General features: G+C 52.3%; 8 non-coding genes across 8 annotated transcripts; 4 read left to right on the forward strand and 4 right to left on the reverse strand.

Annotated features, from left to right (window-relative positions):
- Positions 1-636: 636 nt before the first annotated feature.
- LOC138233422 (5S ribosomal RNA) lies at positions 637-755 on the reverse strand. The gene has a single exon (XR_011187533.1). It is a non-coding gene; the product is annotated as a 5S ribosomal RNA (ribosomal RNA).
- Positions 756-7,695: 6,940 nt separating this feature from the next.
- LOC138233452 (U1 spliceosomal RNA) lies at positions 7,696-7,865 on the forward strand. The gene has a single exon (XR_011187561.1). It is a non-coding gene; the product is annotated as a U1 spliceosomal RNA (small nuclear RNA).
- A 636-nt stretch (positions 7,866-8,501) lies between these two features.
- LOC138233349 (5S ribosomal RNA) lies at positions 8,502-8,620 on the reverse strand. Its single transcript, XR_011187462.1, has one exon. It is a non-coding gene; the product is annotated as a 5S ribosomal RNA (ribosomal RNA).
- Positions 8,621-15,559: 6,939 nt separating this feature from the next.
- On the forward strand, positions 15,560-15,729 carry LOC138233446 (U1 spliceosomal RNA). The gene has a single exon (XR_011187555.1). It is a non-coding gene; the product is annotated as a U1 spliceosomal RNA (small nuclear RNA).
- Positions 15,730-16,365: 636 nt separating this feature from the next.
- On the reverse strand, positions 16,366-16,484 carry LOC138233361 (5S ribosomal RNA). The gene has a single exon (XR_011187473.1). It is a non-coding gene; the product is annotated as a 5S ribosomal RNA (ribosomal RNA).
- Positions 16,485-20,935: 4,451 nt separating this feature from the next.
- LOC138233453 (U1 spliceosomal RNA) lies at positions 20,936-21,105 on the forward strand. Its single transcript, XR_011187562.1, has one exon. It is a non-coding gene; the product is annotated as a U1 spliceosomal RNA (small nuclear RNA).
- Positions 21,106-22,218: 1,113 nt separating this feature from the next.
- Positions 22,219-22,382, forward strand: LOC138233436 (U1 spliceosomal RNA). Its single transcript, XR_011187547.1, has one exon. It is a non-coding gene; the product is annotated as a U1 spliceosomal RNA (small nuclear RNA).
- A 636-nt stretch (positions 22,383-23,018) lies between these two features.
- LOC138233372 (5S ribosomal RNA) lies at positions 23,019-23,137 on the reverse strand. The gene has a single exon (XR_011187484.1). It is a non-coding gene; the product is annotated as a 5S ribosomal RNA (ribosomal RNA).
- Between the last annotated feature and the right edge of the window lie 883 nt (positions 23,138-24,020).

Genomic DNA, 24,020 nt, shown 5'->3' on the forward strand with positions numbered 1-24,020 from the left:
ATGTGCTTGGTCCAAAATCAGATACGGGAGGGTTAGGACACCACGAGCTGCGTGGCTGCGGAAGGATCCCGGTTCGACAGGAGTGGACGCCGCTGCTGGTTCTCGCTGGCTTTTAGTTAGGGGTCCGGAGAAGCATCTCAAGCTAGTTCCACTACTCCTTCCGGACGTTCATTCCCTTTTCAAAGTCAGTCGTTTTGCTGTAGTCTGCGTTCTTTAGGCTGATTATCGAGGTTAGCCTTTATTTGGTCATGGGGGGCCTCGGTACTGTATGCTGAGTCTAAAGACAGTTTCACCCGTTTTCTGATTGCTCGGTTCTGTACCAGTGCAGACATGTCAAACAGTGAATGGCTGTACCTCTACTGTATCCGTGCTCAATGAATGAAATCGGTAACAAATGAATATATGTCTAGTTATACGAAAAACGAGTGGTTTATCGACTCATCTTCATTTGCAGATTTAGAGGCAGCTTCGATATTCGTTTTACAGACGGGTTTTTTTTTTTGAATATGGGTCACACACATGCCACAGCAACAAAACATCTCTAGAGATGAGGCTATAGATCACCTTTCCATCCTGCAGGTTTTCCTCCCAAAGCCTACGGCACCAACGGCGACCCCTGCTGGCCGGGAGAGCAAAAGCTTACAGCACCTGGTATCCCCAGGCAGTCTCCCATCCAAGTACTAACCAGGCCCGACGCTGCTTAGCTTCCGAGATCAGACGAGATCGGGCGTGTTCAGGGTGGTGTGGCCGTAAGCGAAAGCCCCGGCGCCTGACTCGCTACTTGAAGCTGTGTGTGGCGGGGGTTCCGTGCCCCCCGAGCGGGACTGAAGGATCGTTCGTGTGCAACTCTTTGGAAAGGAGCTGCTTTCCAAATCGCATTGCGTGCCTGGATGTTGGCGAATGCGCTCCCTTGTGTTGACTCGTCCCGCACTGGAGGAGGACAAACAATCTGCACGGAGGAGCACCAGGCAAGTCTTCACCAGACAAAAACCTCCAGTGCACAGCACTCTGGAAACATTTCGGGGCTTTCGCGTGTTTATTTCAGCACGTAAAGCGCACCGGTCCAACACGTCGGCCGGGCGCGCGGCGCCTCCGCCCTCTTGTGGCCTTGCGGCGTCAGAGCAAGAGGCTCCTTCTCGCTGCCCTTCCGCTGTGTTGCAGGGCCCCGAGAGGGAACCCGGAGCGCGCACTTTGTGGGGGGCGGGGGACCGCGTTCGCGCTCTGCCCCCGGTCTCTTGCGCGAGTACTAAATCTCACGGACAGGGGGGCCTCGTCATTGATTGTTACAGGTGAGACGGGGATTAGGAGGAGACCCCGACTGATGGGTAAAGGGGAGCACTAACACCAGAGGGACACCCCCGGCGTCTCTTTTTGAGAGACGCCCTGGGGTTTCCTAATGGCCAAGGAGGGTCGGGACCTCGGTTTGACGCCTCCCCCGAAGGACGGCGCCTGTTTGTGCAGCAGAGTGTCGCCATCAGGAGGCTGGGGCGTAAGAGAGCCACACAGCCCGCAGGGTGAGCGCTCCCTACTGGTCCCAGTCACACCTCTTGCAGGAGCAGCAGCAACCGGAGCTTTTCCGGGGTGGAATCTCCCATCCGGGTGCCGGCCAGGCTCACACCTGCTGGGCTGCCCCGGGGGTGAGCCCAGTCGAGAGTCGCAGGGCCAGATCTAGTCACCGGGGAGAAACGATACAAGTGAAGGATTGCTCGGCTCTCGGCACTTGAAAAGACCGACAAATGTCTCGTTCCCGCCGGAGCTGAATGTACCCGCATGTGTGGTGTCGTCTTCTTCCCCCGCCCCGCTGTGTTTGCTGTATTGTCTCTGAAGCCGGCCCCCCCGAGACGAGACGGGCTGTTCCTGTGCCCCAATTAACACTTTACAGGTGCCATTCCCCGGCATTGTGGCCATTGTCGGTGCTCACACGCGATAAGATAAGGCGGAGGAGAGCGGGGCATGCCCAGCGGCAGACATTCAAGGAGGGGGCAGTGCGAGGTGAGGTGAGGTGCGACACGCCGGAGCCCCGACGCAGCTAATGCGGAGCACTTGTTGGACTGGCATCGAAAGGACGTGTGCGCACGGAGCGAGCCTTCCCTGCGGCGGAGCGCGGGAACTTTCTCCCCCCCTCCCGCTGCAGGAGTTGTGTGCACTGCAGCGGTGCCGAGAGAAAAGCACAGAAGGCAGCAGGCTCTGGAGAGCAGGTAAGAGACGGAGCCTTGTGGGCAGGCGAGCAGGCCCGTTTTTTGGAAATTGCTGAAAAGGTTTGTTCGGTGTGTGGCAGGCGCACGTCGCGAGCTTGCGTGGCGATCTGCCGGTCTGGAGTTATGCAAATGAGGCCGAATTGCATCCCGGGACATGCTGCGAATGCGCAACGGCGACTGCAGATGTGTAGGAAACGGCGCGCTCGTTTTCTCGTTTTGCCCACACTTTTGAGTGTTAGTGTGGCGTGTGAGTGTGTGAAAGAGTGGGCCCAGCAGGAGGCGGTGGCGTGCGGGGCGAGGAGGTGGCCTAGGCTGCGCGATTTGTGCTGTGGGTGCGGGCCGCTTGCAGGGGCCTGTTTAACTCATACTTACCTGGCAGGGGAGATACCTTGATCAGCCTGTAGGTGGAGTAGTTGGATTGTTTTTCTTTTGTTGGAAGCAGTGTTCGATTTGCAGTTTTTGAAATGGCAACCTTTGGATCCCGTAAGAATGCTGTACGTTTTGAGCTCTTGGATGACCTCTTCATGGATCGTATGCAGTTCAGCAGAAAAGTGTTACAGAAGGAACTTGGCTTTGAACCTCGGCACTTGGATTTCATCTTCGCTCTCCCAGGTCAGAAAGCATTTGAGGTTGTATTTGCTACCTATCCTCTGTTTGAACAATGCGTGGATGTGTTTGAGGCAAAAAGAGGCAAAGTTCCTGCACTTGAGAAGATCAACTTGCAGCCTCTGACACAGAGAGAGAGGAAAACGGTGCATGTTGTTATGTTCTCGGAACTGGCAAAGACGGAGGACATTCACACCTGGCTTAACCAGTACTGCACCGTCCACCATGGAACTGAGGTTAGAGATGTTGATGGTATAAAAACAGGAGCAAGGAAATTCGAGGTTCGCTTGCTACCGGACAGCGTAAATGGAGGCTTAAGGCACCTGCCCTCTACAATCCGGCTGGGCGCCTGCAATGGCTATGTGTTTTATGTGGGACAACCAAAGGTGTGTCGGCGCTGTGGTGCTGTGGGACACCTGGCATCGTCCTGCACTGTGAAATGCTGCAAGACCTGTGGCAAACAGGGACATTTAGCCTCTGACTGTTCAATGCTGCCAAAGTGCAATTTATGTGGCTCGGAAGGACACGTTTTTAAGAACTGCCCTCACGCCTACGCCAATAAACTCAAAATGAGAAAGGATGAGGCAGTGCTTGTTTCAGCCAAACCGGCCCGAAAATCCAACGCAAACAATAAGTCAAACAAAGAACCCTTGTTGGACAAAGACTCTCAGCCTCCAGCCAGGATCAGTCCTGCTGTGGCTCCGGGGCTGGTGGAAGAGAAATCCACTACGCCCCCACAACCGCAGACTGCACCAGACAAGCACGAGGGTTTGAAAACCCCCGAGAACAGCGAGGACCCCTCCCCCACTCCTGCTCCTCAGAACGAGGGCCAGTGTGGGGCCCCCCGGTGGAGCGGGTCCAGCGAGGATACCCAGGATTCAGCGGAGCTGCTTTTCTCAGACTCTGCAAGTGCTACAGATGCCCTCCTCTCCTCCATCCAGTCCATCACGGAGGATCTGCAGCAGCTGGTGGGTGAGGGGGAAGAGGAGACTGGTGCATCGGCTGCACCCCTTTCCCCTCAGTGCTCCCAGGAGCTGGACTTGAGGAAAAGAAAAAATGACTCTGTTTTCTCCCCGAGCGAGGAGGAAGGAGAGCATGGCGATGGGGACAGCTGGAACCTCTCCACCCCTCCCTCTACCCCCTTCCTTGAAATGGACTCTGTGAACGCCTTTACTGCTGCCACCCTGATGAAGGCTCATTCAGAGGATGGCTGGCAGGAAATTGGTAAGAAGAAAAAGAAAAAGAAAAAGGTAACAGGTGAGACCGAAGAGAAATGTGTTTTGTAAAGACTGGTTCCACTTTCTTATGTAATATGGCTCTTAACATAATTTCTCTTAACACAAGAGGTATCAATGACAGAGTTAAATGCCAGTCTGTCTTTGATTACCTCCAGCAGAGAGAGGGAGATGTGTTGATGTTGCAGGAGTGTGCTTTAGCCTATCAAGAGAGGTATAAATGTTTTGAAGATAGGTGGGATAAAGGGCCTTCTGTTTGGTCAGGGGACAATAACAACAGAGCCTCTGGCGTGGCCATTCTTTTCAAAGGATGGGCATTCAAATTGAAAAGTATTCAGAGGGTCATAGATGGCAGGTTGCTGTGTGTGGATGTGGAATGGGGGACCGTTAACCTGCGGCTAATCAATGTGTATTGCCCTACTGACGTAGGAGGAAGGGTGGAGCTACTCAAGGCACTCTCCCCCCTATTGTTATGCAGCACAGACGTGATAGTGGGAGGGGATTTTAATTGTATCTTAGAGCACACAGACAGGCAGTCTAGCTCGCCGATAAAATTGGATTCCAGCTCACTGGCCCTGCAAAACTTAGTTCAAGACTTTAAACTCTCAGACACATATAGATGTATATATCCCACAACAGCAGGATATACATGGTCAGGGAGGAATAGCAGCTCCAGAATTGACTATTGCTTTGTCTCAGAGAGAGTGAAAGTTGTTGGGGTCACTCTTCAGCCTGTCTTCTTCTCAGATCATCAGGCTTTAGGGTGTAGAGTGGAACTCCAGGGCGGGACTGTCTTTGGCCCAGGCCTCTGGAAACTCAACACAAAGCTGCTAGAGAACGAGGGGGTAGTATCCCGCTACAAGGAGAAACTATCACAGTGGCTGTCCTTGCAGTGTCTGTACGGGTCAGTAGGAGAGTGGTGGGAGGAGGTGAAGGTGAGGACAAAGGCCTTTTTCATGGCTGAGGGAAGGAAGGCTGCTGCCAGACGGAGAGGAGTGCTAGCCAGGAAACAGAGGCAGCTGCAGCGTCTCTACACGATGCTGCACAGTGGCTTCGATGTGCTCGAGGATATCGCCCTTTTAAAAAAGGACATCCGGAGCATAGCCGAAGAAAGTAGTCGAGGAGTGCTGTTAAGAAGCAGAGTGCAGTTCTTGGAAGAAAATGAGAAGTGTACTCGCTTCTTTTTCAGGAAAGTGGTAGGCTCCAAGACTGTCATGGAAAGTGTAGTTGATGAGGAGGGACGAGAGAGAACAGAGCCGAGTGCTATCCTCTCCTGCACCGAGGCCTTCTACTCAAGACTGTACAGCTCTACAGAGGTAAAGGATGAAGATATTCATTTTTTTACCTCAAAGCTAGAAAACATTTTGAGTGAAGAAGATAGGGAAGTACTTGAGAGGGATTTGACAGTAGAAGAGCTGAGACAGGCTATGGAGAGCTTACAGAAGGGGAAAACTCCGGGTGCTGACGGGCTCCCTAAAGAATTTTATTGCACCTTTTGGGATCTGCTTCAGGATCCGCTACTGCTCCTATTCGAGGAAAGCTACAAGACAGAATTGCTGCCTGACTCCTTAAGAGAAGGCACTATCTCTCTCTTGTTTAAGAAAGGAGCAAAAAATGACATAAAGAACTGGAGACCCCTCAGCCTGTTAGGCGTGGACACTAAGATCCTGTCCAAAGCCCTTTTCCTGCGCCTACAAAATGTAGTGGCCTCACTGGTAGGGAAAGAACAGACTTGTGGGATAGCAGGACGCCTGATGAGCGACAACCTGGCCTTGTTGAGGGATGTCTGTCTGTACTCTGAGGATCGCTCCCTCCCTCTGTGCATTTTAGGTGTAGACCTAGAAAAGGCCTTTGACCGCCTAAACCGGCAGTACTTAACATCGGTACTTGAGCACATGAAGTTTGGCCCCATCATGAGAAAGTGGATTAACCTGCTGTACACAGGTAGCAACAGCAGAGTCATGGTTAATGGCAATAGATCACGCACCTTTGAAGTCTGTTCAGGGGTGAGGCAGGGCTGCCCATTATCCCCCTTGTTATTCGTTTTGGCTATGGAGCCCTTAGCCTGTGCCTTGCGCCAGGATCAGGCCATTAATGGGATACCAGTGCCTGGAAGTGGGGGAGGAGAGGTAAAGACATCTCTATACATGGATGACGTCACCCTGCTCCTCTCTGACAATGCCTCAATTAGCAGAGCTCTGCAGTGCTGTGATCGGTTCTCTTTGGCTTCCTCCGCAAAAATTAACACATCTAAGAGTGAGATTTTTTATCAGAACTGGAGGGAGCCAAAAGAAGAACATGATCTCAGGCTGCAAGAGAAGAGAATTAAGGTCCTGGGGGTGTATTTTGGAGAAGAGATGGGAACAGTAAATTGGCAGAACAAATTGCCAATCTTAAACAAAAAACTGATGCAATGGAAGGACCGAGACCTCACCATGACAGGGAAGGTGCTGGTCATCAAAGCCGAGCTCTTGCCTGTCTTGAATTTTCTGGCTTCTACCTTCCCAATCCCACACCGTGTTGCGGCGGTGCTGAGGAGATTGATGTTTCAATTTCTATGGGGTGGGAAGCAGGAAAGACTCAGAAGGGAAATAATGTACAGGCCGCTACCCTCAGGGGGGAAGTCTGTCCCAGATATTGCTACGAAGCTGCTGTGCATTTTCCTGGCCTCTGTGCTGAGAGGCTTTGCAACAGCACCTGCAGCGCGTACCTGGACTTATTTTTCCAGGCTCTGGGTAGGTAGGGAGGTGTTCAGAGTGTGGGGTGTCAGACCCAAGCTGGACGTCCCACTCTCTGACACATGCCCTGCAATTTATGGGACAGTTAAAAGTTTTCTAAGATCTCACCCAATTGGCCATATTCCCCTCCGAGATGTCAGCGTCCAAAAACTGGAAGATTTCGTAGCACCCCAGAACAATAGGCAGACCCCTGTGGGCATTTTAACATCAGCCCAAACAAGGAAGGTGTGGAAACACACATCCTCTAAATTTCTGTGCAACATTCACAGAGATTTAGCCTGGAGTGTCGTCCACCAGTGCTTACCGGTACGAACTTTCTTGTACCGTAGGGGCCTCACCCCCAGCCCTCGCTGCGTTAGGGTGGGCTGCGGCGAGGAGGAGACTGTGACCCATCTCCTGTGGTCCTGCTTTTTTGCTAAGGCCTTCTGGGCCCAGTTTGAAGATTGGTTGCAGGCTCTCTCGCCCCAATTTACCCTGACCGCTGCTTTCGTTAGATACGGCATCTCTCCTGTCAAGCTTCCTCCTGACGTGTTTGACAGGATCTGGGCCGTGGTGAACAGTGGGAAAGACGCCCTGTGGAGAGTGAGGAACATGGGGCTGTTCAAAGGCATCGAGGTCCCAGTCAAGGCAGCAGGTAGCCTGGCCCTGTTCATCACCCGAGAGAACTATTACCTCAGAGATCTGTGGAGAGAAGGGAGGGAGGAAGCAGAAAATCTGTGGGAAATAGAGAGCATAGGTCAACATCTCAAGAAACTGTGAAAAACATTATCATGTTTAAATAAAGAATGTGATTTGCACCAGAAAAAAAGAAAATTGTTGCTATGTAACTGTTACCGTGTCAAAATGTAATGAGATGTGATCATATATACTGTTTTAAGTATGTATATTAATGTAAAGCTTTCTGATTTGTGATTTCCTGTATTTTTTTGTGAAAAGAAAATAAAGTTCTTAAAAATCGAAATCGGTTCACCCAGGGCGAGGCTCGGCCATTGCACTCCGGCTGTGCTGACCCCTGCGAATTCCCCAAATGTGGGAATCTCGACTGCATAATTTCTGGTAGTGGGGGACTGCGTTCGCGCTCTCCCCTGATGTGCTTGGTCCAAAATCAGATACGGGAGGGTTAGGACACCACGAGCTGCGTGGCTGCGGAAGGATCCCGGTTCGACAGGAGTGGACGCCGCTGCTGGTTCTCGCTGGCTTTTAGTTAGGGGTCCGGAGAAGCATCTCAAGCTAGTTCCACTACTCCTTCCGGACGTTCATTCCCTTTTCAAAGTCAGTCGTTTTGCTGTAGTCTGCGTTCTTTAGGCTGATTATCGAGGTTAGCCTTTATTTGGTCATGGGGGGCCTCGGTACTGTATGCTGAGTCTAAAGACAGTTTCACCCGTTTTCTGATTGCTCGGTTCTGTACCAGTGCAGACATGTCAAACAGTGAATGGCTGTACCTCTACTGTATCCGTGCTCAATGAATGAAATCAGTAACAAATGAATATATGTCTAGTTATACGAAAAACGAGTGGTTTATCGACTCATCTTCATTTGCAGATTTAGAGGCAGCTTCGATATTCGTTTTACAGACGGGTTTTTTTTTTTGAATATGGGTCACACACATGCCACAGCAACAAAACATCTCTAGAGATGAGGCTATAGATCACCTTTCCATCCTGCAGGTTTTCCTCCCAAAGCCTACGGCACCAACGGCGACCCCTGCTGGCCGGGAGAGCAAAAGCTTACAGCACCTGGTATTCCCAGGCAGTCTCCCATCCAAGTACTAACCAGGCCCGACGCTGCTTAGCTTCCGAGATCAGACGAGATCGGGCGTGTTCAGGGTGGTGTGGCCGTAAGCGAAAGCCCCGGCGCCTGACTCGCTACTTGAAGCTGTGTGTGGCGGGGGTTCCGTGCCCCCCGAGCGGGACTGAAGGATCGTTCGTGTGCAACTCTTTGGAAAGGAGCTGCTTTCCAAATCGCATTGCGTGCCTGGATGTTGGCGAATGCGCTCCCTTGTGTTGACTCGTCCCGCACTGGAGGAGGACAAACAATCTGCACGGAGGAGCACCAGGCAAGTCTTCACCAGACAAAAACCTCCAGTGCACAGCACTCTGGAAACATTTCGGGGCTTTCGCGTGTTTATTTCAGCACGTAAAGCGCACCGGTCCAACACGTCGGCCGGGCGCGCGGCGCCTCCGCCCTCTTGTGGCCTTGCGGCGTCAGAGCAAGAGGCTCCTTCTCGCTGCCCTTCCGCTGTGTTGCAGGGCCCCGAGAGGGAACCCGGAGCGCGCACTTTGTGGGGGGCGGGGGACCGCGTTCGCGCTCTGCCCCCGGTCTCTTGCGCGAGTACTAAATCTCACGGACAGGGGGGCCTCGTCATTGATAGTTACAGGTGAGACGGGGATTAGGAGGAGACCCCGACTGATGGGTAAAGGGGAGCACTAACACCAGAGGGACACCCCCGGCGTCTCTTTTTGAGAGACGCCCTGGGGTTTCCTAATGGCCAAGGAGGGTCGGGACCTCGGTTTGACGCCTCCCCCGAAGGACGGCGCCTGTTTGTGCAGCAGAGTGTCGCCATCAGGAGGCTGGGGCGTAAGAGAGCCACACAGCCCGCAGGGTGAGCGCTCCCTACTGGTCCCAGTCACACCTCTTGCAGGAGCAGCAGCAACCGGAGCTTTTCCGGGGTGGAATCTCCCATCCGGGTGCCGGCCAGGCTCACACCTGCTGGGCTGCCCCGGGGGTGAGCCCAGTCGAGAGTCGCAGGGCCAGATCTAGTCACCGGGGAGAAACGATACAAGTGAAGGATTGCTCGGCTCTCGGCACTTGAAAAGACCGACAAATGTCTCGTTCCCGCCGGAGCTGAATGTACCCGCATGTGTGGTGTCGTCTTCTTCCCCCGCCCCGCTGTGTTTGCTGTATTGTCTCTGAAGCCGGCCCCCCCGAGACGAGACGGGCTGTTCCTGTGCCCCAATTAACACTTTACAGGTGCCATTCCCCGGCATTGTGGCCATTGTCGGTGCTCACACGCGATAAGATAAGGCGGAGGAGAGCGGGGCATGCCCAGCGGCAGACATTCAAGGAGGGGGCAGTGCGAGGTGAGGTGAGGTGCGACACGCCGGAGCCCCGACGCAGCTAATGCGGAGCACTTGTTGGACTGGCATCGAAAGGACGTGTGCGCACGGAGCGAGCCTTCCCTGCGGCGGAGCGCGGGAACTTTCTCCCCCCCTCCCGCTGCAGGAGTTGTGTGCACTGCAGCGGTGCCGAGAGAAAAGCACAGAAGGCAGCAGGCTCTGGAGAGCAGGTAAGAGACGGAGCCTTGTGGGCAGGCGAGCAGGCCCGTTTTTTGGAAATTGCTGAAAAGGTTTGTTCGGTGTGTGGCAGGCGCACGTCGCGAGCTTGCGTGGCGATCTGCCGGTCTGGAGTTATGCAAATGAGGCCGAATTGCATCCCGGGACATGCTGCGAATGCGCAACGGCGACTGCAGATGTGTAGGAAACGGCGCGCTCGTTTTCTCGTTTTGCCCACACTTTTGAGTGTTAGTGTGGCGTGTGAGTGTGTGAAAGAGTGGGCCCAGCAGGAGGCGGTGGCGTGCGGGGCGAGGAGGTGGCCTAGGCTGCGCGATTTGTGCTGTGGGTGCGGGCCGCTTGCAGGGGCCTGTTTAACTCATACTTACCTGGCAGGGGAGATACCTTGATCAGCCTGTAGGTGGAGTAGTTGGATTGTTTTTCTTTTGTTGGAAGCAGTGTTCGATTTGCGGTTTTTGAAATGGCAACCTTTGGATCCCGTAAGAATGCTGTACGTTTTGAGCTCTTGGATGACCTCTTCATGGATCGTATGCAGTTCAGCAGAAAAGTGTTACAGAAGGAACTTGGCTTTGAACCTCGGCACTTGGATTTCATCTTCGCTCTCCCAGGTCAGAAAGCATTTGAGGTTGTATTTGCTACCTATCCTCTGTTTGAACAATGCGTGGATGTGTTTGAGGCAAAAAGAGGCAAAGTTCCTGCACTTGAGAAGATCAACTTGCAGCCTCTGACACAGAGAGAGAGGAAAACGGTGCATGTTGTTATGTTCTCGGAACTGGCAAAGACGGAGGACATTCACACCTGGCTTAACCAGTACTGCACCGTCCACCATGGAACTGAGGTTAGAGATGTTGATGGTATAAAAACAGGAGCAAGGAAATTCGAGGTTCGCTTGCTACCGGACAGCGTAAATGGAGGCTTAAGGCACCTGCCCTCTACAATCCGGCTGGGCGCCTGCAATGGCTATGTGTTTTATGTGGGACAACCAAAGGTGTGTCGGCGCTGTGGTGCTGTGGGACACCTGGCATCGTCCTGCACTGTGAAATGCTGCAAGACCTGTGGCAAACAGGGACATTTAGCCTCTGACTGTTCAATGCTGCCAAAGTGCAATTTATGTGGCTCGGAAGGACACGTTTTTAAGAACTGCCCTCACGCCTACGCCAATAAACTCAAAATGAGAAAGGATGAGGCAGTGCTTGTTTCAGCCAAACCGGCCCGAAAATCCAAAGCAAACAACAAGTCAAACAAAGAACCCTTGTTGGACAAAGACTCTCAGCCTCCAGCCAGGATCAGTCCTGCTGTGGCTCCGGGGCTGGTGGAAGAGAAATCCACTACGCCCCCACAACCGCAGACTGCACCAGACAAGCACGAGGGTTTGAAAACCCCCGAGAACAGCGAGGACCCCTCCCCCACTCCTGCTCCTCAGAACGAGGGCCAGTGTGGGGCCCCCCGGTGGAGCGGGTCCAGCGAGGATACCCAGGATTCAGCGGAGCTGCTTTTCTCAGACTCTGCAAGTGCTACAGATGCCCTCCTCTCCTCCATCCAGTCCATCACGGAGGATCTGCAGCAGCTGGTGGGTGAGGGGGAAGAGGAGACTGGTGCATCGGCTGCACCCCTTTCCCCTCAGTGCTCCCAGGAGCTGGACTTGAGGAAAAGAAAAAATGACTCTGTTTTCTCCCCGAGCGAGGAGGAAGGAGAGCATGGCGATGGGGACAGCTGGAACCTCTCCACCCCTCCCTCTACCCCCTTCCTTGAAATGGACTCTGTGAACGCTTTTACTGCTGCCACCCTGATGAAGGCTCATTCAGAGGATGGCTGGCAGGAAATTGGTAAGAAGAAAAAGAAAAAGAAAAAGGTAACAGGTGAGACCGAAGAGAAATGTGTTTTGTAAAGACTGGTTCCACTTTCTTATGTAATATGGCTCTTAACATAATTTCTCTTAACACAAGAGGTATCAATGACAGAGTTAAATGCCAGTCTGTCTTTGATTACCTCCAGCAGAGAGAGGGAGATGTGTTGATGTTGCAGGAGTGTGCTTTAGCCTATCAAGAGAGGTATAAAAGTTTTGAAGATAGGTGGGATAAAGGGCCTTCTGTTTGGTCAGGGGACAATAACAACAGAGCCTCTGGCGTGGCCATTCTTTTCAAAGGATGGGCATTCAAATTGAAAAGTATTCAGAGGGTCATAGATGGCAGGTTGCTGTGTGTGGATGTGGAATGGGGGACCGTTAACCTGCGGCTAATCAATGTGTATTGCCCTACTGACGTAGGAGGAAGGGTGGAGCTACTCAAGGCACTCTCCCCCCTATTGTTATGCAGCACAGACGTGATAGTGGGAGGGGATTTTAATTGTATCTTAGAGCACACAGACAGGCAGTCTAGCTCGCCGATAAAATTGGATTCCAGCTCACTGGCCCTGCAAAACTTAGTTCAAGACTTTAAACTCTCAGACACATATAGATGTATATATCCCACAACAGCAGGATATACATGGTCAGGGAGGAATAGCAGCTCCAGAATTGACTATTGCTTTGTCTCAGAGAGAGTGAAAGTTGTTGGGGTCACTCTTCAGCCTGTCTTCTTCTCAGATCATCAGGCTTTAGGGTGTAGAGTGGAACTCCAGGGCGGGACTGTCTTTGGCCCAGGCCTCTGGAAACTCAACACAAAGCTGCTAGAGAACGAGGGGGTAGTATCCCGCTACAAGGAGAAACTATCACAGTGGCTGTCCTTGCAGTGTCTGTACGGGTCAGTAGGAGAGTGGTGGGAGGAGGTGAAGGTGAGGACAAAGGCCTTTTTCATGGCTGAGGGAAGGAAGGCTGCTGCCAGACGGAGAGGAGTGCTAGCCAGGAAACAGAGGCAGCTGCAGCGTCTCTACACGATGCTGCACAGTGGCTTCGATGTGCTCGAGGATATCGCCCTTTTAAAAAAGGACATCCGGAGCATAGCCGAAGAAAGTAGTCGAGGAGTGCTGTTAAGAAGCAGAGTGCAGTTCTTGGAAGAAAATGAGAAGTGTACTCGCTTCTTTTTCAGGAAAGTGGTAGGCTCCAAGACTGTCATGGAAAGTGTAGTTGATGAGGAGGGACGAGAGAGAACAGAGCCGAGTGCTATCCTCTCCTGCACCGAGGCCTTCTACTCAAGACTGTACAGCTCTACAGAGGTAAAGGATGAAGATATTCATTTTTTTACCTCAAAGCTAGAAAACATTTTGAGTGAAGAAGATAGGGAAGTACTTGAGAGGGATTTGACAGTAGAAGAGCTGAGACAGGCTATGGAGAGCTTACAGAAGGGGAAAACTCCGGGTGCTGACGGGCTCCCTAAAGAATTTTATTGCACCTTTTGGGATCTGCTTCAGGATCCGCTACTGCTCCTATTCGAGGAAAGCTACAAGACAGAATTGCTGCCTGACTCCTTAAGAGAAGGCACTATCTCTCTCTTGTTTAAGAAAGGAGCAAAAAATGACATAAAGAACTGGAGACCCCTCAGCCTGTTAGGCGTAGACACTAAGATCCTGTCCAAAGCCCTTTTCCTGCGCCTACAAAATGTAGTGGCCTCACTGGTAGGGAAAGAACAGACTTGTGGGATAGCAGGACGCCTGATGAGCGACAACCTGGCCTTGTTGAGGGATGTCTGTCTGTACTCTGAGGATCGCTCCCTCCCTCTGTGCATTTTAGGTGTAGACCTAGAAAAGGCCTTTGACCGCCTAAACCGGCAGTACTTAACATCGGTACTTGAGCACATGAAGTTTGGCCCCATCATGAGAAAGTGGATTAACCTGCTGTACACAGGTAGCAACAGCAGAGTCATGGTTAATGGCAATAGATCACGCACCTTTGAAGTCTGTTCAGGGGTGAGGCAGGGCTGCCCATTATCCCCCTTGTTATTCGTTTTGGCTATGGAGCCCTTAGCCTGTGCCTTGCGCCAGGATCAGGCCATTAATGGGATACCAGTGCCTGGAAGTGGGGGAGGAGAGGTAAAGACATCTCTATACATGGATGACGTCACCCTGCTCCTCTCTGACAATGCCTCAATTAGCAGAGCTCTGCAGTGCTGTGATCGGTTCTCTTTGGCTTCCTCCGCAAAAATTAACACATCTAAGAGTGAGATTTTTTATCAGAACTGGAGGGAGCCAAAAGAAGGACATGATCTCAGGCTGCAAGAGAAGAGAATTAAGGTCCTGGGGGTGTATTTTGGAGAAGAGATGGGAACAGTAAATTGGCAGAACAAATTGCCAATCTTAAACAAAAAACTGATGCAATGGAAGGACCGAGACCTCACCATGACAGGGAAGGTGCTGGTCATCAAAGCCGAGCTCTTGCCTGTCTTGAATTTTCTGGCTTCTACCTTCCCAATCCCACACCGTGTTGCGGCGGTGCTGAGGAGATTGATGTTTCAATTTCTATGGGGTGGGAAGCAGGAAAGACTCAGAAGGGAAATAATGTACAGGCCGCTACCCTCAGGGGGGAAGTCTGTCCCAGATATTGCTACGAAGCTGCTGTGCATTTTCCTGGCCTCTGTGCTGAGAGGCTTTGCAACAGCACCTGCAGCGCGTACCTGGACTTATTTTTCCAGGCTCTGGGTAGGTAGGGAGGTGTTCAGAGTGTGGGGTGTCAGACCCAAGCTGGACGTCCCACTCTCTGACACATGCCCTGCAATTTATGGGACAGTTAAAAGTTTTCTAAGATCTCACCCAATTGGCCATATTCCCCTCCGAGATGTCAGCGTCCAAAAACTGGAAGATTTCGTAGCACCCCAGAACAATAGGCAGACCCCTGTGGGCATTTTAACATCAGCCCAAACAAGGAAGGTGTGGAAACACACATCCTCTAAATTTCTGTGCAACATTCACAGAGATTTAGCCTGGAGTGTCGTCCACCAGTGCTTACCGGTACGAACTTTCTTGTACCGTAGGGGCCTCACCCCCAGCCCTCGCTGCGTTAGGGTGGGCTGCGGCGAGGAGGAGACTGTGACCCACCTCCTGTGGTCCTGCTTTTTTGCTAAGGCCTTCTGGGCACAGTTTGAAGATTGGTTGCAGGCTCTCTCGCCCCAATTTACCCTGACCGCTGCTTTCATCATATACGGCATCTCTCCTGTCAAGCTTCCTCCTGACGTGTTTGACAGGATCTGGGCCGTGGTGAACAGTGGGAAAGACGCCCTGTGGAGAGTGAGGAACATGGGGCTGTTCAAAGGCATCGAGGTCCCAGTCAAGGCAGCAGGTAGCCTGGCCCTGTTCATCACCCGAGAGAACTATTACCTCAGAGATCTGTGGAGAGAAGGGAGGGAGGAAGCAGAAAATCTGTGGGAAATAGAGGGCATTGGACAGTATCTCAAGAAACTGTGAAAAACATTATCATGTTTAAGTAAAGAATGTGATTTGCACCAGAAAAAAAGAAATTGTTGCTATGTAACTGGTTCCGTGTCAAAATGTAATGAGATGTGATCATATATACTGTTTTAAGTATGTATATTAATGTAAAGCTTTCTGATTTGTGATTTCCTGTATTTTTTTGTGAAAAGAAAATAAAGTTCTTAAAAATCGAAATCGGTTCACCCAGGGCGAGGCTCGGCCATTGCACTCCGGCTGTGCTGACCCCTGCGAATTCCCCAAATGTGGGAATCTCGACTGCATAATTTCTGGTAGTGGGGGACTGCGTTCGCGCTCTCCCCCGATGTGCTTGGTCCAAAATCAGATACGGGAGGGTTAGGACACCACGAGCTGCGTGGCTGCGGAAGGATCCCGGTTCGACAGGAGTGGACGCCGCTGCTGGTTCTCGCTGGCTTTTAGTTAGGGGTCCGGAGAAGCATCTCAAGCTAGTTCCACTACTCCTTCCGGACGTTCATTCCCTTTTCAAAGTCAGTCGTTTTGCTGTAGTCTGCGTTCTTTAGGCTGATTATCGAGGTTAGCCTTTATTTGGTCATGGGGGGCCTCGGTACTGTATGCTGAGTATAAAGACAGTTTCACCCGTTTTCTGATTGCTCGGTTCTGTACCAGTGCAGACATGTCAAACAGTGAATGGCTGTACCTCTACTGTATCCGTGCTCAATGAATGAAATCGGTAACAAATGAATATATGTCTAGTTATACGAAAAACGAGTGGTTTATCGACTCATCTTCATTTGCAGATTTAGAGGCAGCTTCGATATTCGTTTTACAGACGGGTTTTTTTTTTTGAATATGGGTCACACACATGCCACAGCAACAAAACATCTCTAGAGATGAGGCTATAGATCACCTTTCCATCCTGCAGGTTTTCCTCCCAAAGCCTACGGCACCAACGGCGACCCCTGCTGGCCGGGAGAGCAAAAGCTTACAGCACCTGGTATTCCCAGGCAGTCTCCCATCCAAGTACTAACCAGGCCCGACGCTGCTTAGCTTCCGAGATCAGACGAGATCGGGCGTGTTCAGGGTGGTGTGGCCGTAAGCGAAAGCCCCGGCGCCTGACTCGCTACTTGAAGCTGTGTGTGGCGGGGGTTCCGTGCCCCCCGAGCGGGACTGAAGGATCGTTCGTGTGCAACTCTTTGGAAAGGAGCTGCTTTCCAAATCGCATTGCGTGCCTGGATGTTGGCGAATGCGCTCCCTTGTGTTGACTCGTCCCGCACTGGAGGAGGACAAACAATCTGCACGGAGGAGCACCAGGCAAGTCTTCACCAGACAAAAACCTCCAGTGCACAGCACTCTGGAAACATTTCGGGGCTTTCGCGTGTTTATTTCAGCACGTAAAGCGCACCGGTCCAACACGTCGGCCGGGCGCGCGGCGCCTCCGCCCTCTTGTGGCCTTGCGGCGTCAGAGCAAGAGGCTCCTTCTCGCTGCCCTTCCGCTGTGTTGCAGGGCCCCGAGAGGGAACCCGGAGCGCGCACTTTGTGGGGGGCGGGGGACCGCGTTCGCGCTCTGCCCCCGGTCTCTTGCGCGAGTACTAAATCTCACGGACAGGGGGGCCTCGTCATTGATTGTTACAGGTGAGACGGGGATTAGGAGGAGACCCCGACTGATGGGTAAAGGGGAGCACTAACACCAGAGGGACACCCCCGGCGTCTCTTTTTGAGAGACGCCCTGGGGTTTCCTAATGGCCAAGGAGGGTCGGGACCTCGGTTTGACGCCTCCCCCGAAGGACGGCGCCTGTTTGTGCAGCAGAGTGTCGCCATCAGGAGGCTGGGGTGTAAGAGAGCCACACAGCCCGCAGGGTGAGCGCTCCCTACTGGTCCCAGTCACACCTCAAAAAGAAAAAGAAAAAGGTAACAGGTGAGACCGAAGAGAAATGTGTTTTGTAAAGACTGGTTCCACTTTCTTATGTAATATGGCTCTTAACATAATTTCTCTTAACACAAGAGGTATCAACGACAGAGTTAAATGCCAGTCTGTCTTTGATTACCTCCAGCAGAGAGAGGGAGATGTGTTGATGTTGCAGGAGTGTGCTTTAGCCTATCAAGAGAGGTATAAAAGTTTTGAAGATAGGTGGGATAAAGGGCCTTCTGTTTGGTCAGGGGACAATAACAACAGAGCCTCTGGCGTGGCCATTCTTTTCAAAGGATGGGCATTCAAATTGAAAAGTATTCAGAGGGTCATAGATGGCAGGTTGCTGTGTGTGGATGTGGAATGGGGGACCGTTAACCTGCGGCTAATCAATGTGTATTGCCCTACTGACGTAGGAGGAAGGGTGGAGCTACTCAAGGCACTCTCCCCCCTATTGTTATGCAGCACAGACGTGATAGTGGGAGGGGATTTTAATTGTATCTTAGAGCACACAGACAGGCAGTCTAGCTCGCCGATAAAATTGGATTCCAGCTCACTGGCCCTGCAAAACTTAGTTCAAGACTTTAAACTCTCAGACACATATAGATGTATATATCCCACAACAGCAGGATATACATGGTCAGGGAGGAATAGCAGCTCCAGAATTGACTATTGCTTTGTCTCAGAGAGAGTGAAAGTTGTTGGGGTCACTCTTCAGCCTGTCTTCTTCTCAGATCATCAGGCTTTAGGGTGTAGAGTGGAACTCCAGGGCGGGACTGTCTTTGGCCCAGGCCTCTGGAAACTCAACACAAAGCTGCTAGAGAACGAGGGGGTAGTATCCCGCTACAAGGAGAAACTATCACAGTGGCTGTCCTTGCAGTGTCTGTACGGGTCAGTAGGAGAGTGGTGGGAGGAGGTGAAGGTGAGGACAAAGGCCTTTTTCATGGCTGAGGGAAGGAAGGCTGCTGCCAGACGGAGAGGAGTGCTAGCCAGGAAACAGAGGCAGCTGCAGCGTCTCTACACGATGCTGCACAGTGGCTTCGATGTGCTCGAGGATATCGCCCTTTTAAAAAAGGACATCCGGAGCATAGCCGAAGAAAGTAGTCGAGGAGTGCTGTTAAGAAGCAGAGTGCAGTTCTTGGAAGAAAATGAGAAGTGTACTCGCTTCTTTTTCAGGAAAGTGGTAGGCTCCAAGACTGTCATGGAAAGTGTAGTTGATGAGGAGGGACGAGAGAGAACAGAGCCGAGTGCTATCCTCTCCTGCACCGAGGCCTTCTACTCAAGACTGTACAGCTCTACAGAGGTAAAGGATGAAGATATTCATTTTTTTACCTCAAAGCTAGAAAACATTTTGAGTGAAGAAGATAGGGAAGTACTTGAGAGGGATTTGACAGTAGAAGAGCTGAGACAGGCTATGGAGAGCTTACAGAAGGGGAAAACTCCGGGTGCTGACGGGCTCCCTAAAGAATTTTATTGCACCTTTTGGGATCTGCTTCAGGATCCGCTACTGCTCCTATTCGAGGAAAGCTACAAGACAGAATTGCTGCCTGACTCCTTAAGAGAAGGCACTATCTCTCTCTTGTTTAAGAAAGGAGCAAAAAATGACATAAAGAACTGGAGACCCCTCAGCCTGTTAGGCGTGGACACTAAGATCCTGTCCAAAGCCCTTTTCCTGCGCCTACAAAATGTAGTGGCCTCACTGGTAGGGAAAGAACAGACTTGTGGGATAGCAGGACGCCTGATGAGCGACAACCTGGCCTTGTTGAGGGATGTCTGTCTGTACTCTGAGGATCGCTCCCTCCCTCTGTGCATTTTAGGTGTAGACCTAGAAAAGGCCTTTGACCGCCTAAACCGGCAGTACTTAACATCGGTACTTGAGCACATGAAGTTTGGCCCCATCATGAGAAAGTGGATTAACCTGCTGTACACAGGTAGCAACAGCAGAGTCATGGTTAATGGCAATAGATCACGCACCTTTGAAGTCTGTTCAGGGGTGAGGCAGGGCTGCCCATTATCCCCCTTGTTATTCGTTTTGGCTATGGAGCCCTTAGCCTGTGCCTTGCGCCAGGATCAGGCCATTAATGGGATACCAGTGCCTGGAAGTGGGGGAGGAGAGGTAAAGACGTCTCTATACATGGATGACGTCACCCTGCTCCTCTCTGACAATGCCTCAATTAGCAGAGCTCTGCAGTGCTGTGATCGGTTCTCTTTGGCTTCCTCCGCAAAAATTAACACATCTAAGAGTGAGATTTTTTATCAGAACTGGAAGGAGCCAAAAGAAGAACATGATCTCAGGCTGCAAGAGAAGAGAATTAAGGTCCTGGGGGTGTATTTTGGAGAAGAGATGGGAACAGTAAATTGGCAGAACAAATTGCCAATCTTAAACAAAAAACTGATGCAATGGAAGGACCGAGACCTCACCATGACAGGGAAGGTGCTGGTCATCAAAGCCGAGCTCTTGCCTGTCTTGAATTTTCTGGCTTCTACCTTCCCAATCCCACACCGTGTTGCGGCGGTGCTGAGGAGATTGATGTTTCAATTTCTATGGGGTGGGAAGCAGGAAAGACTCAGAAGGGAAATAATGTACAGGCCGCTACCCTCAGGGGGGAAGTCTGTCCCAGATATTGCTACGAAGCTGCTGTGCATTTTCCTGGCCTCTGTGCTGAGAGGCTTTGCAACAGCACCTGCAGCGCGTACCTGGACTTATTTTTCCAGGCTCTGGGTAGGTAGGGAGGTGTTCAGAGTGTGGGGTGTCAGACCCAAGCTGGACGTCCCACTCTCTGACACATGCCCTGCAATTTATGGGACAGTTAAAAGTTTTCTAAGATCTCACCCAATTGGCCATATTCCCCTCCGAGATGTCAGCGTCCAAAAACTGGAAGATTTCGTAGCACCCCAGAACAATAGGCAGACCCCTGTGGGCATTTTAACATCAGCCCAAACAAGGAAGGTGTGGAAACACACATCCTCTAAATTTCTGTGCAACATTCACAGAGATTTAGCCTGGAGTGTCGTCCACCAGTGCTTACCGGTACGAACTTTCTTGTACCGTAGGGGCCTCACCCCCAGCCCTCGCTGCGTTAGGGTGGGCTGCGGCGAGGAGGAGACTGTGACCCATCTCCTGTGGTCCTGCTTTTTTGCTAAGGCCTTCTGGGCCCAGTTTGAAGATTGGTTGCAGGCTCTCTCGCCCCAATTTACCCTGACCGCTGCTTTCGTTAGATACGGCATCTCTCCTGTCAAGCTTCCTCCTGACGTGTTTGACAGGATCTGGGCCGTGGTGAACAGTGGGAAAGACGCCCTGTGGAGAGTGAGGAACATGGGGCTGTTCAAAGGCATCGAGGTCCCAGTCAAGGCAGCAGGTAGCCTGGCCCTGTTCATCACCCGAGAGAACTATTACCTCAGAGATCTGTGGAGAGAAGGGAGGGAGGAAGCAGAAAATCTGTGGGAAATAGAGAGCATAGGTCAACATCTCAAGAAACTGTGAAAAACATTATCATGTTTAAATAAAGAATGTGATTTGCACCAGAAAAAAAGAAAATTGTTGCTATGTAACTGTTACCGTGTCAAAATGTAATGAGATGTGATCATATATACTGTTTTAAGTATGTATATTAATGTAAAGCTTTCTGATTTGTGATTTCCTGTATTTTTTTGTGAAAAGAAAATAAAGTTCTTAAAAATCGAAATCGGTTCACCCAGGGCGAGGCTCGGCCATTGCACTCCGGCTGTGCTGACCCCTGCGAATTCCCCAAATGTGGGAATCTCGACTGCATAATTTCTGGTAGTGGGGGACTGCGTTCGCGCTCTCCCCTGATGTGCTTGGTCCAAAATCAGATACGGGAGGGTTAGGACACCACGAGCTGCGTGGCTGCGGAAGGATCCCGGTTCGACAGGAGTGGACGCCGCTGCTGGTTCTCGCTGGCTTTTAGTTAGGGGTCCGGAGAAGCATCTCAAGCTAGTTCCACTACTCCTTCCGGACGTTCATTCCCTTTTCAAAGGGGGTGAGCCCAGTCGAGAGTCGCAGGGCCAGATCTAGTCACCGGGGAGAAACGATACAAGTGAAGGATTGCTCGGCTCTCGGCACTTGAAAAGACCGACAAATGTCTCGTTCCCGCCGGAGCTGAATGTACCCGCATGTGTGGTGTCGTCTTCTTCCCCCGCCCCGCTGTGTTTGCTGTATTGTCTCTGAAGCCGGCCCCCCCGAGACGAGACGGGCTGTTCCTGTGCCCCAATTAACACTTTACAGGTGCCATTCCCCGGCATTGTGGCCATTGTCGGTGCTCACACGCGATAAGATAAGGCGGAGGAGAGCGGGGCATGCCCAGCGGCAGACATTCAAGGAGGGGGCAGTGCGAGGTGAGGTGAGGTGCGACACGCCGGAGCCCCGACGCAGCTAATGCGGAGCACTTGTTGGACTGGCATCGAAAGGACGTGTGCGCACGGAGCGAGCCTTACCTGCGGCGGAGCGCGGGAACTTTCTCCCCCCCTCCCGCTGCAGGAGTTGTGTGCACTGCAGCGGTGCCGAGAGAAAAGCACAGAAGGCAGCAGGCTCTGGAGAGCAGGTAAGAGACGGAGCCTTGTGGGCAGGCGAGCAGGCCCGTTTTTTGGAAATTGCTGAAAAGGTTTGTTCGGTGTGTGGCAGGCGCACGTCGCGAGCTTGCGTGGCGATCTGCCGGTCTGGAGTTATGCAAATGAGGCCGAATTGCATCCCGGGACATGCTGCGAATGCGCAACGGCGACTGCAGATGTGTAGGAAACGGCGCGCTCGTTTTCTCGTTTTGCCCACACTTTTGAGTGTTAGTGTGGCGTGTGAGTGTGTGAAAGAGTGGGCCCAGCAGGAGGCGGTGGCGTGCGGGGTGAGGAGGTGGCCTAGGCTGCGCGATTTGTGCTGTGGGTGCGGGCCGCTTGCAGGGGCCTGTTTAACTCATACTTACCTGGCAGGGGAGATACCTTGATCAAGAAGGAGGTTCACCCAGGGCGAGGCTCGGCCATTGCACTCCGGCTGTGCTGACCCCTGCGAATTCCCCAAATGTGGGAATCTCGACTGCATAATTTCTGGTAGTGGGGGACTGCGTTCGCGCTCTCCCCTGATGTGCTTGGTCCAAAATCAGATACGGGAGGGTTAGGACACCACGAGCTGCGTGGCTGCGGAAGGATCCCGGTTCGACAGGAGTGGACGCCGCTGCTGGTTCTCGCTGGCTTTTAGTTAGGGGTCCGGAGAAGCATCTCAAGCTAGTTCCACTACTCCTTCCGGACGTTCATTCCCTTTTCAAAGTCAGTCGTTTTGCTGTAGTCTGCGTTCTTTAGGCTGATTATCGAGGTTAGCCTTTATTTGGTCATGGGGGGCCTCGGTACTGTATGCTGAGTCTAAAGACAGTTTCACCCGTTTTCTGATTGCTCGGTTCTGTACCAGTGCAGACATGTCAAACAGTGAATGGCTGTACCTCTACTGTATCCGTGCTCAATGAATGAAATCGGTAACAAATGAATATATGTCTAGTTATACGAAAAACGAGTGGTTTATCGACTCATCTTCATTTGCAGATTTAGAGGCAGCTTCGATATTCGTTTTACAGACGGGTTTTTTTTTTTGAATATGGGTCACACACATGCCACAGCAACAAAACATCTCTAGAGATGAGGCTATAGATCACCTTTCCATCCTGCAGGTTTTCCTCCCAAAGCCTACGGCACCAACGGCGACCCCTGCTGGCCGGGAGAGCAAAAGCTTACAGCACCTGGTATTCCCAGGCAGTCTCCCATCCAAGTACTAACCAGGCCCGACGCTGCTTAGCTTCCGAGATCAGACGAGATCGGGCGTGTTCAGGGTGGTGTGGCCGTAAGCGAAAGCCCCGGCGCCTGACTCGCTACTTGAAGCTGTGTGTGGCGGGGGTTCCGTGCCCCCCGAGCGGGACTGAAGGATCGTTCGTGTGCAACTCTTTGGAAAGGAGCTGCTTTCCAAATCGCATTGCGTGCCTGGATGTTGGCGAATGCGCTCCCTTGTGTTGACTCGTCCCGCACTGGAGGAGGACAAACAATCTGCACGGAGGAGCACCAGGCAAGTCTTCACCAGACAAAAACCTCCAGTGCACAGCACTCTGGAAACATTTCGGGGCTTTCGCGTGTTTATTTCAGCACGTAAAGCGCACCGGTCCAACACGTCGGCCGGGCGCGCGGCGCCTCCGCCCTCTTGTGGCCTTGCGGCGTCAGAGCAAGAGGCTCCTTCTCGCTGCCCTTCCGCTGTGTTGCAGGGCCCCGAGAGGGAACCCGGAGCGCGCACTTTGTGGGGGGCGGGGGACCGCGTTCGCGCTCTGCCCCCGGTCTCTTGCGCGAGTACTAAATCTCACGGACAGGGGGGCCTCGTCATTGATTGTTACAGGTGAGACGGGGATTAGGAGGAGACCCCGACTGATGGGTAAAGGGGAGCACTAACACCAGAGGGACACCCCCGGCGTCTCTTTTTGAGAGACGCCCTGGGGTTTCCTAATGGCCAAGGAGGGTCGGGACCTCGGTTTGACGCCTCCCCCGAAGGACGGCGCCTGTTTGTGCAGCAGAGTGTCGCCATCAGGAGGCTGGGGCGTAAGAGAGCCACACAGCCCGCAGGGTGAGCGCTCCCTACTGGTCCCAGTCACACCTCTTGCAGGAGCAGCAGCAACCGGAGCTTTTCCGGGGTGGAATCTCCCATCCGGGTGCCGGCCAGGCTCACACCTGCTGGGCTGCCCCGGGGG

The sequence above is a fragment of the Lepisosteus oculatus genome, unplaced genomic scaffold (genome assembly GCF_040954835.1).
Source record: "Lepisosteus oculatus isolate fLepOcu1 unplaced genomic scaffold, fLepOcu1.hap2 HAP2_SCAFFOLD_67, whole genome shotgun sequence".
Lineage (NCBI taxonomy): Eukaryota > Metazoa > Chordata > Actinopteri > Semionotiformes > Lepisosteidae > Lepisosteus > Lepisosteus oculatus.